Source organism: Phyllostomus hastatus, unplaced genomic scaffold (genome assembly GCF_019186645.2).
Source record: "Phyllostomus hastatus isolate PE091 unplaced genomic scaffold, TTU_PhHast_1.1 phas_contig_152, whole genome shotgun sequence".
Classification (NCBI taxonomy): Eukaryota; Metazoa; Chordata; class Mammalia; order Chiroptera; family Phyllostomidae; genus Phyllostomus; species Phyllostomus hastatus.
This window is the reverse complement of record NW_025333622.1, coordinates 4,879,423-4,888,945: the sequence shown is the minus strand read 5'-3', so window position 1 is coordinate 4,888,945 and position 9,523 is coordinate 4,879,423.

Below are 9,523 nucleotides of genomic sequence, written 5' to 3'. Positions count from 1 at the left end.
GGTGTTTTAGTATTCTTAGGATAGAGTCCCAGCAGTGGAATTGCTGGGTCAAAAGGCAGATCCATTTTTAGTTTTCTGAGGAAGTTCCATACTGCTTTCCATAGTGGTTGTACCAGTCTGCAGTCCCACCAGCAGTGCACTAGGGACCCCTTTTCTCCACAACCTCTCCAACACTTGTTGTTTGTTGCTTTGTTTATGATGGCCATTCTGTCTGGTGTGAAGTGGTATCTCATTGTGGTTTTAATTTGCATCTCTCTGATAGCTAGCGATATTGAACATCGTTTCATGTGTCATTGGATTTTCTGTATGTCCTCCTTGGAGAAGTGTCTGTTCAAGTCCTTTGCCCACTTTATAATTGGATTCCTTGTCTTCTTAGAGTGCAGTCTTGTAAGTTCTTTATATATTTTGGAGATTAAACCCTTGTCTGAGGTGTCATTGGCAAATATGTTTTCCCATACAGTTGGTTCTCTTTTAATTTTGATACTGTTTTCTTTAGCTTTGCAGAAGCTTTTAATTTTGATGAGGTCCCATTTGTTTATTCTTTCCTTTATGTCCCTTGCTCTAGGGGACAAGTCAGTAAAAAAGTTTCTTCATGAAATATCTGAGATTTTCCTACCTACGTCCTCCTCTAGGACTTTAATGGTGTCACGTTTTATATTTAAGTCATTTATCCACCTTGAATTGATTTTTGTATATGGTGTAAGTTGGTGCTCAAGTTTCATTTTTTTGCACGTGGCTGTCCAGTTCTCCCAACACCATTTGTTGAAGAGGCTATTTTTACTCCATTTTTATGTTGCTGCCTCCTTTGTCAAATATTAATTGACCATAGAGACTTGGGTTTATTTCTGGGCTCTCTGTTCTGTTCCATTGGTCTATGTGCCTGTTTTTATGCCAGTACCAGGCTGTTTTGATTACAGTGGCCTTGTAGTATAGTTTAGTGTCAGGTAATGTGATCCCTCCTACTTTACTCTTCTTTCTCAAAATTGAAGCAGCTATTCCGGGTCGTTTATAATTCCACATAAATTTTTGAAGTGTTTGTTCTATGTCTGTGAAAATACCATTGGTACTTTAATGGGAATTGCATTGAATGTGTAAATTGCTTTGGGTAGTATGGACATTTTGATGACATTAATTCTTCCAATCCATGAACAAGGTATATATTTCCATTTGTTTGTGTCTTCCTTGATTTCTTTCTTCAGTGTTGTGTAGTTTTCTGAATACAGGTCTTTTACCTCTTTGGTTAGGTTTATTCCTAGATATTTTATTTTTTATTTTTTGCTATTTCAAATGGAATTTTTCCCTTGATCTCTGCTTCTGCTGTTTCATTGTTGGTGTACAGAAATGCCATTGATTTCTGGATATTGATTTTGTATCTCTCTGTTTTGCCAAATTCATTTATTAGGTCAAGCAGTTTTTTGGTAGAGTCTATAGGATTTTCTATGTATACTATCATGTCATCTGCAAACAGTGACAGTTTTGTTTCCTCCTTTCCAATTTGGATGCCTTTTTATTTCTTTTTTCTTGTCTGATTGCTGTGGCTAACACTTCCAGTACTATATTGAATAGAAGTGGTGAAAGTGGACAGCCTTGTCTTGTTCCTGATCTTAGTGGAAAAGATTTTAATTTTTGCCCATTGAGTATGATGTTGGCTGTAGGTCTCTCATAAATGGCCTTTATTGTGTTGAGGAATGCTCCCTCTATTTCCACTTTGCCGAGTGTTTTTATCATGAATGGGTGCTGTACTTTATCAAATGCTTTTTCTGCATCAATTGATATAATCATGTGGTTTTTGTCTTGCTTTTGTTTATGTGATGTATTACATTTACTGACTTGTGAATATTGAACCATCCTTGCATCCCTGGAAAGAATCCCACTTGGTCATGGTGTATGATCTTTTTAATGTATTGTTGGATGCGGTTTGCCAGTATTTTGTTGAGGATTTTAGCGTCAATGTTCATCAGTGATATTGGCCTGAAGTTTTCTTTCTTTGTTGTGTCTTTATCTGGTTTTGGAATTAGGATGATGTTGGCCTCATAAAAAGAGTTTGGGATACTCCCGTCTTTTTGGATTTTTTGGAATAGTCTGTGAAGGATAGGGGTTAGCTCTTCCTTAAATGCTTTGTAGAATTCTCCTGTGAAACCATCTGGTCCAGGGCTTTTGTGTGTTGGGAGTTTTCTGATTACTGCTTCCATTTCTTTTGTTGTTATTGGCCTGTTCAGGCTTTCTGCTTCTTTTTCATTGAGTTTTGGAAGATTACATTTTTCTAGAAATTTGTCCATTTCACCTAGGTTTTCAAATTTCTTGGCATATAGTTCTTTGTAGTAATTTCTTACAATCCTTCATTTTTCTGTGGTATCTGTTGTAATCTCTCCTCTTTCATTTCTGATTGTGTTTATTTGGGTCTTCTCTCTCTTTTTTTTTTATGAGTCTGCTTAAAGGCTTGTCAATTTTGTTTATCTTTTCAAAGAACCAGCTCTTGGATTCATTGATCCTTAGAATTGTGCTTTTAGTCTCTATGTCATTTAATTCTGCTCTGATCTTGGTTATTTCCTTCCTTCTGCTTGTTCTGAGCTGCCTTTGTTGTTGTTCCTTGAGTTCTTGTAGACATAGGATTAGGTTGTTTGTTTGGAATGTTTCTAACCTTTTTAGGTGGGCCTGTATAGCTATGAACTTCCCTCTCAGGACTGCCTTGGCTGTGTCCCATAAGTTTTGGGTTGTTGTGAGTTTGTTTTCATTTGTTTCCAGAAAACTTTTGATTTCTTCCCTAATATCATTCTTGACCCATTCATTGTTTAATAGCATGCTATTTAAATCTCCATGATTTTGAGTGTTTTGGGTCTTTTTCCTTGGGGTTGGTTTCTAGCTTCAGTCCCTTGTGGTCTGAGAAAATGCTTTCAATTCTCTTGAAGTGATTTCAATTCTCTTGACATTCTTGAGGCTTTTTTTGTGTCCTATCATGTGGTCTATCTTTGAGAATGTTCCGTGTACATTTGAAAAGAACGTATATTTAGCTTCTTTTGCAGGGAGGGCCCTGTATATATCAGTAAGGTCCATTTCATCAAGGGTATTGTTCAATGCCACAATGTCTTTGTTGATATTTTGTTTAGAAGATCTGTCCATTTTTGATAGTGGGGTGTTAAATATCCCACTATAAGTGTGTTGCTGTCCATATCTTTCTTGAAGTCCTCTAAGATTTTCTTTATGTATTTGGGTGCTCCTATGTTGGGTGCATATATATTTACAATATTTATGTCTTGATGGATTCTTCCCTTAAGTATTATGAAGTGACCTTCTGGGTCTCTCTTTATGAACCTTTTTTGGAAGTCTATTTTGTCTGATATGAGTATTGCTACACCAGCTTTTTTTTCCTGTCCATTTGCTTGGAAGATTTGTTTCCAGCCCTTCACTTTCAGCCTGTGTAGGTCTTTTATCCTGAGGTGGGTCTCTTGTAGACAGCAGATATGTGGGTCATTATTTCTTATCCATTCAGCTATTCTATGTCTTTTGATTGGAGCATTTAATCCATTTACGTTTAAGGTTGTTATTGATAGGTACTGATTCATTTTCTTTTATGTACGTGTGTTCCTCTTTCTCTCTTTCCCTTCCGTTCCTTAAAGCAGTCCCTTTAGGATCTCTTGCAGAGCTGGTTTGGTCGAGGTGTATTCTTTTAGACTGCTTTTGTCTGGGAAGCTTCTTATTTGGCCTTCTATCTTGATTGAGAGCCTTGCTGGATATAGTAGCCTTGGTTGCAGACCTCTGGTTCTCATTACCTGGAGTATTTCTTGCCATTCTCTTCTGGCTTGAAGTGTTTCCATTGAGAAGTCAGCTGTTAGCCTTATTGGGGCTCCCTTGTATGTTACTTCCTTTTTTCTCCCTTGCTGCCTTTAAGATTCTCTCTTTGTCTTGAAATTTTGCCATTTTAATTATGATGTGTCTTGAGGTGGGCCTCTTTGGGTTCCTCTTGATTGGGACTCTCTGTGTTTCCTGGATTTGTGTGACTTTTTCTCTCATCAAATTAGGGAAGTTCTCCTTCATTACTTGTTCAACAAGAGCAACTTGTTCAACCTTGCTCTTCTTCTTCTCTGTATGATATCCCTATTATACGGATATTATTATGTTTCATATTGTCTTGCATTTCTCTTAATCCCTGTTCATTCTTTCTGAGCCTCTTTTCCTTTTCTTGCTCTTTCTGGATATTGTTTTCTACTTTGTCCTCCAGCTTGCTAATCCGATCTTCTGATTCATCGATCCTGCTTTTCATTCCTTCTATTGTGTTCTTCAGTTCAGAAATTGTATTCTTCATTTTCTCTTGACCTTTGTTGAGAGTTTCTATTTCCTTTTCCATGTTTATATAGTTTGCAGTGAGGTTGATGTAGTTTCCCTCTAATTTCTGAAAGCTCAATGTGAGTTCATTGAACTTCCTGGTAATCATTGTTTTGAACTCACTATCTGATAGTTGAGTTGCCTCTATTTCATTTAGCATTTTTCCTGAGGCTTCCTTGTTTCCCTTCAATTGGGGGTTGTTTCTTTGTTTTCTCATTGTTCGTGTGTTTCTTCTTTTTTCTTCTTGTTTCTTAAATTGATCTGTTTTGATTCCCTGAAATTATGGTGTGAACTTCTGTGGTAGAATATTTGTGAGATTCAGTCGTGCAATCTCCTTCGTGTATCCTGGTGTTCACAGCTTCCCCCTACTCTTTTTTTGTGATCAGTTGGAGGAGTAAAACGAAATGGTTTAAGAGAGCAATACAATCTACTCTGATATTTACATTAGCAGCCAGTAGAGAAGAGATGGGTTATCCTTTGGCTCCTTATAGTGTTAACCGTGATCCTCCACCCCACTATCCACATTTTAGAAAGGATGGAAAGAGGGTAAAACTCTTATTGGGGATGAGAGGATTGTCAGTTTTATGTCAAGAGCTGTGAGGTTGTGGGAGGTCAGATTCTAAGGTATGATTGGATTAAAGATTAGTATATAGGAGTAGTGTATAAAAGAATAGAGACAACCCCCACAATAGTATAGTTCAGAAAATTGCAAGGTGGGCTGAGATCAGGTAGGGGTATTGAGTAGTATTTACAATTGTATGGACTAGGTCTTATTAACAGTAATAGTAAAGTGACAGTCTCGTGGCAGAATTGATGAGATCTAGATAACAAAAATAAAGAGTATAGAACCTTGAGAGGTGTATTAATGGAACACAGATGAAGAATAGTAAATTATCAACACATTGTGACTGAGATACCAGGGGGAACCCATCAAATGACAGTATAACCCGCCAAGCAAAGAAGATTATACAGAAAGAAAAAGAATACCAAAATACTATTAAAATAAAAATTGTCGGAAAAGTGAGAAAAAGATAATACAAATTTACAGTAACTTGCAAGACTGAAAAAAGGAAAGGAGAGAAAAGCAGAAGACGAAGTGCAGGAGAGATAAATTTGGAGCGGAAAGAATAATATTAGGATGAATGGAAGAGAAACATAAGGGATTGCGAGGTATAAAAATAATACGAATTGAAAAATAAAATGTCACATAAAACACAAGATAAAATCAATCAACCAACAACAGCCACAAAAACCAAACCAAACCAAACCAAACCAAACAAAATAAGAAAAACCTCTTGTTTGTTTCTAACTGGCCACACCAGTTTTTCTAATTTTGCTGGCTTCAACTGGCTGAGGGACCTTTGAAATGCTTCTCTCTCTTCCCAGTCAGATCTCAGCAAGGCTGTCAGGTCCCCTGGGTGCTCCCAAGCATACTCGCTCTCTAGAGCTCACTTCCATGTTCTTCCGGACTCCGGGGTCCTGCAGGGTTCCAGCTCTATGATCTCAGAAGGCACCCAGAGACGTTTAGGGATTCACTGCGCCCTCCCTGGGAATCGTAAAAGTGTGCGCCCCTCCACCAAACTTTTGATATTCGGGCTCCAGGATCGCCCTAAGCACCATACCGCGACTCTTCCGAGTTCACAGCGCGCGCAAGTCAGGCCTCCCTATGGGGCGCAAGCGGAGTTTTTCCCAGCTCTTTGTTTTTCACCGATCTGCACCCCAGCTGGGTCAGGGGTGTTGGTGCCTTTCCCAACCAGGGGCGGTCATATTGGCTGGGGCTCTCACTTCTCTCAGGTCTCTGGGTGGGTGTTCCTAGTCCCTGGGCGATTTTTTCCCAGACCGACTGGCCAGTCTGTTCCTTCAAGCAACACGTTCTCCCCTGGAGTTGCTCAACCCCCGTATTCGGTGGAGGGAGCAGCGACCCCCCTCTCCCAGGAGCCCTGAGGCAGACCCTGGAGCACCGGGCCTGGGGACTGCACACCCCCAGACCCCGTGCTGATCCCCGGGTCCCTTTTGTCCTGAAGCAGTCTCCCTACCATCTGGTTTTCCAGTGATTGCAAAATCCCCGATGTCCTGCTTTCAAAAGTGATTCGGTAACCCAGTCCAGTTGCTCTGCCTTTCCACCGATCCGTGAGTTTCCCTCCTCTTCACAGAAACTGAGAAAAAAGCTGCCTAGAGCAAAGCCACCATTTTCCTTCCCTAAACAAACAACTTTTGAGGCAACAAATTATAATGAAAAAGACATGGACTTGAAGCGATGTAGTTCTTGAATCTAGCTTTCTACAATGGGTCTGCTGAGTCACAGAATTAGTCTGGGTCAGTTTTTCCTTATTATCTATAAAGTGAACAGATATAGTAGATTATTTTAATATTCATTTTATTCATCCTTTTAGGTTTTATTATTGCAAGTTGGGAAAAAGTTTGATTTAAATTAAAGAAGACTATTTTAAAGAACTTCGTTTAATTAGATATATACCACTGGGGAAAAGTTTAAATAAAATTTTCTTATGGATAAAATTTTTATATCATAGCCTTTCCACAGTATTTGGTATCACCATATTTATAACATGTGATTAAGTATTTTATTTTATTATTTTATATTAACTTTTTATTGCTGTTCAGTTACACTTGTCCCTCCTTCCCCCCATTATTCTTCCCTGCCTTGTCCAACCCCTGCTCCCAGAGACAGTCTCCTCCTACTATGAATCTGACAATCTTACTTAAAACTCTCTTCCATGTGAAATATTCAACCAGTCTGGCAGGAATTAGATACATAAAATAACTTGATGATTATCCAGTATTTTTTATCTTATAAATAAATTGGCCCAGACTGGTGAGATGTAGGTGTTTATAATCTTTCAAATCAATTCACCCACACAATTTTACATTTAAAAGTGCCAGAGGCTTATGATCCTATTTCAAAGTCACATCCATAAATATGCTCTGGAATTAGCTTTAGTAGTTTAGTTTTTCTTACTGTTGACACTTTGTTTTCTGAGGTTCTCATGGGATCTTCTTACAACTGGTCTGATAAAATACCTATTTCCACTCACTGTGTCCAATTTGAATTTTCATGGCTTTGTTAAAAATATACATGAAGCAATAATGTTAACTCTGTATCTATTTATTGAGTTTATATTTGCTAATTCAAAGTTTAAGTGAGTTTTATTAGTGCAACCAGGAATTACTTTTGTACTATAAACCAATTTACATACATTCCACTGGACTTTATTTGAGTTCCACCATTTAAAAGATTTCCAGATCTTCTGTTTCTCTAATGAATTAGAGGTTAATAGTTGCACTGAAGCAGAATGTAATAAAGAGAAGCATATAAGGAAGTCTCCAAGATTCTGATACTTTTGATGTTCTTTTCACATCTGAGTTAGTTAAAAGAAAGAGTTATTAAAAATGTAATTTTTAAAGACATTTTTCAGAGTATGCTGGTGATTACCTGCATGTAGGATGATGAGGAATAGAAAGAATAGCAATGATTTGCATGTTTTTTTCTGTGTCGGGAGAATTATTAGATATTGATTGCTTTAGAATCTCAATAGAAAAATAGAAAAAAGGTAATGGTTACTTATTTGTGCAGTAGCAAGTGCTCAAGTATGAAACATTAAAATAAAGCTGATAAGGGTGGAATTTCTGATATAGATAAAGTTTATAAGAAATAAATATTGGAAACTAAATAGAAGCCATTAAAACCAATAATTATATTATTCTTTAATGCTTCACAAACCTTTTTATATCAATGTTTACATTGGATTCTCATAAACAATTCTCTGAAACAGCTCAAAGTGTATCTTGTTTTTCTAATCAGGAAGCCTGAGGTCCAGGGAATTTAGGTGATTTGTCCAAGAACACATAATTTTTATGTGCTAGATGCAGCACTAGAATTGATGTGTTTCTCTCCCCTGTATTTGTGTTCTCTTACATAATCCAGTCTTATGTGCTTTCAAATACTTGGAGACCCATGTTAAAACATTATATTACCTATTCAGAACATATGGGCATGAGTTCATCTATATAATTAATTATGCCATATAACTAAAATAATTTATTACTTTAAATTTTAATTTTTGTGATGAAATAGTATAAATAAAATCTTTAAAAAATTAGTAACTTGTAGTTATTATGATATCAGTTTAAGAAGTGCTGTATTACATAAAAATATATTGAGATACTGGGCAAAATAAACCACAAGAATAAAACATAGCCTAGGTATTTTAAATTATGTTAAGAACTGGCATAACAATATGCATTAATTTTTAAAGGTCACAACTGCAAAACATTTGAATAGTTGATAAAACAATATGAAAAATGTCCATTGGCATTTGTTTATACTTGCCTCTTCTCATTTATAGCAATAGCCCATTTCCTTTTGAAAATAAGTCTTCTGTTTCTTCTATTTATTTCTCTCAAGAGAAACTTTAGTATAACTGCCTAGATGTTACTTCTTATCAGTTATTTCATGCTTTATATCCCTTCAACAAAACATGTAGATGGAACACAAAAAGATGGAAGAGAAGCTCCTTATTTGCATCTCATGGAATGATGTGAACCAGCCCCAGGAAATGAACTAGCACTACTTTGTGAGACTTTGTTCTCAGAGTGGTGAGACTCTTGGGGGTCAGCTGCTCCACAGAAAAAGTATTCTGCTTTCTCCTTAAGTGAGAAGAATTTCCAGCATATTAGTTCCATATAATTGTGGGTAGATATTGGGTATGTTTTTGGTGTGTGGTAATGAGGAGAGAGGCAGGATCATCCTAAGAGAAATTCAAGGTTGAATAAAGACCTTGACCAACTTGTATTGTCAAGAGATGAGTGACCTTGCTTTGAATAAGGAGGTCAGAGTAAATCTTGGAGTGATTAGAAAACCAAGGATAATGAAAATAAGTCAGAGTAGGAGAAGCAAGTAGGGAAAATTCTGAGAGGCAGACTTGGCTATGTTTGTGAGTGGTTACCTTGTGCTTTTGTGCATTGGACTAGCCAGCTTTTTAAAAATGGGTTAGAATGGGTCAGACAAAAGGGCATACTGAGTGTGCTGGTGAGCTGGCCTTGGCGAAGCTGATATTTTACAATAATAGTTTCAATGTATGTCTGTTAGGATCCCTTTCCTATTCATGTCAGAAATTAAGTTATTAGCTGAGTCATTCTCATTATAGCTGTGTCATCAGGGAAATATTCTGATATGTTCTCT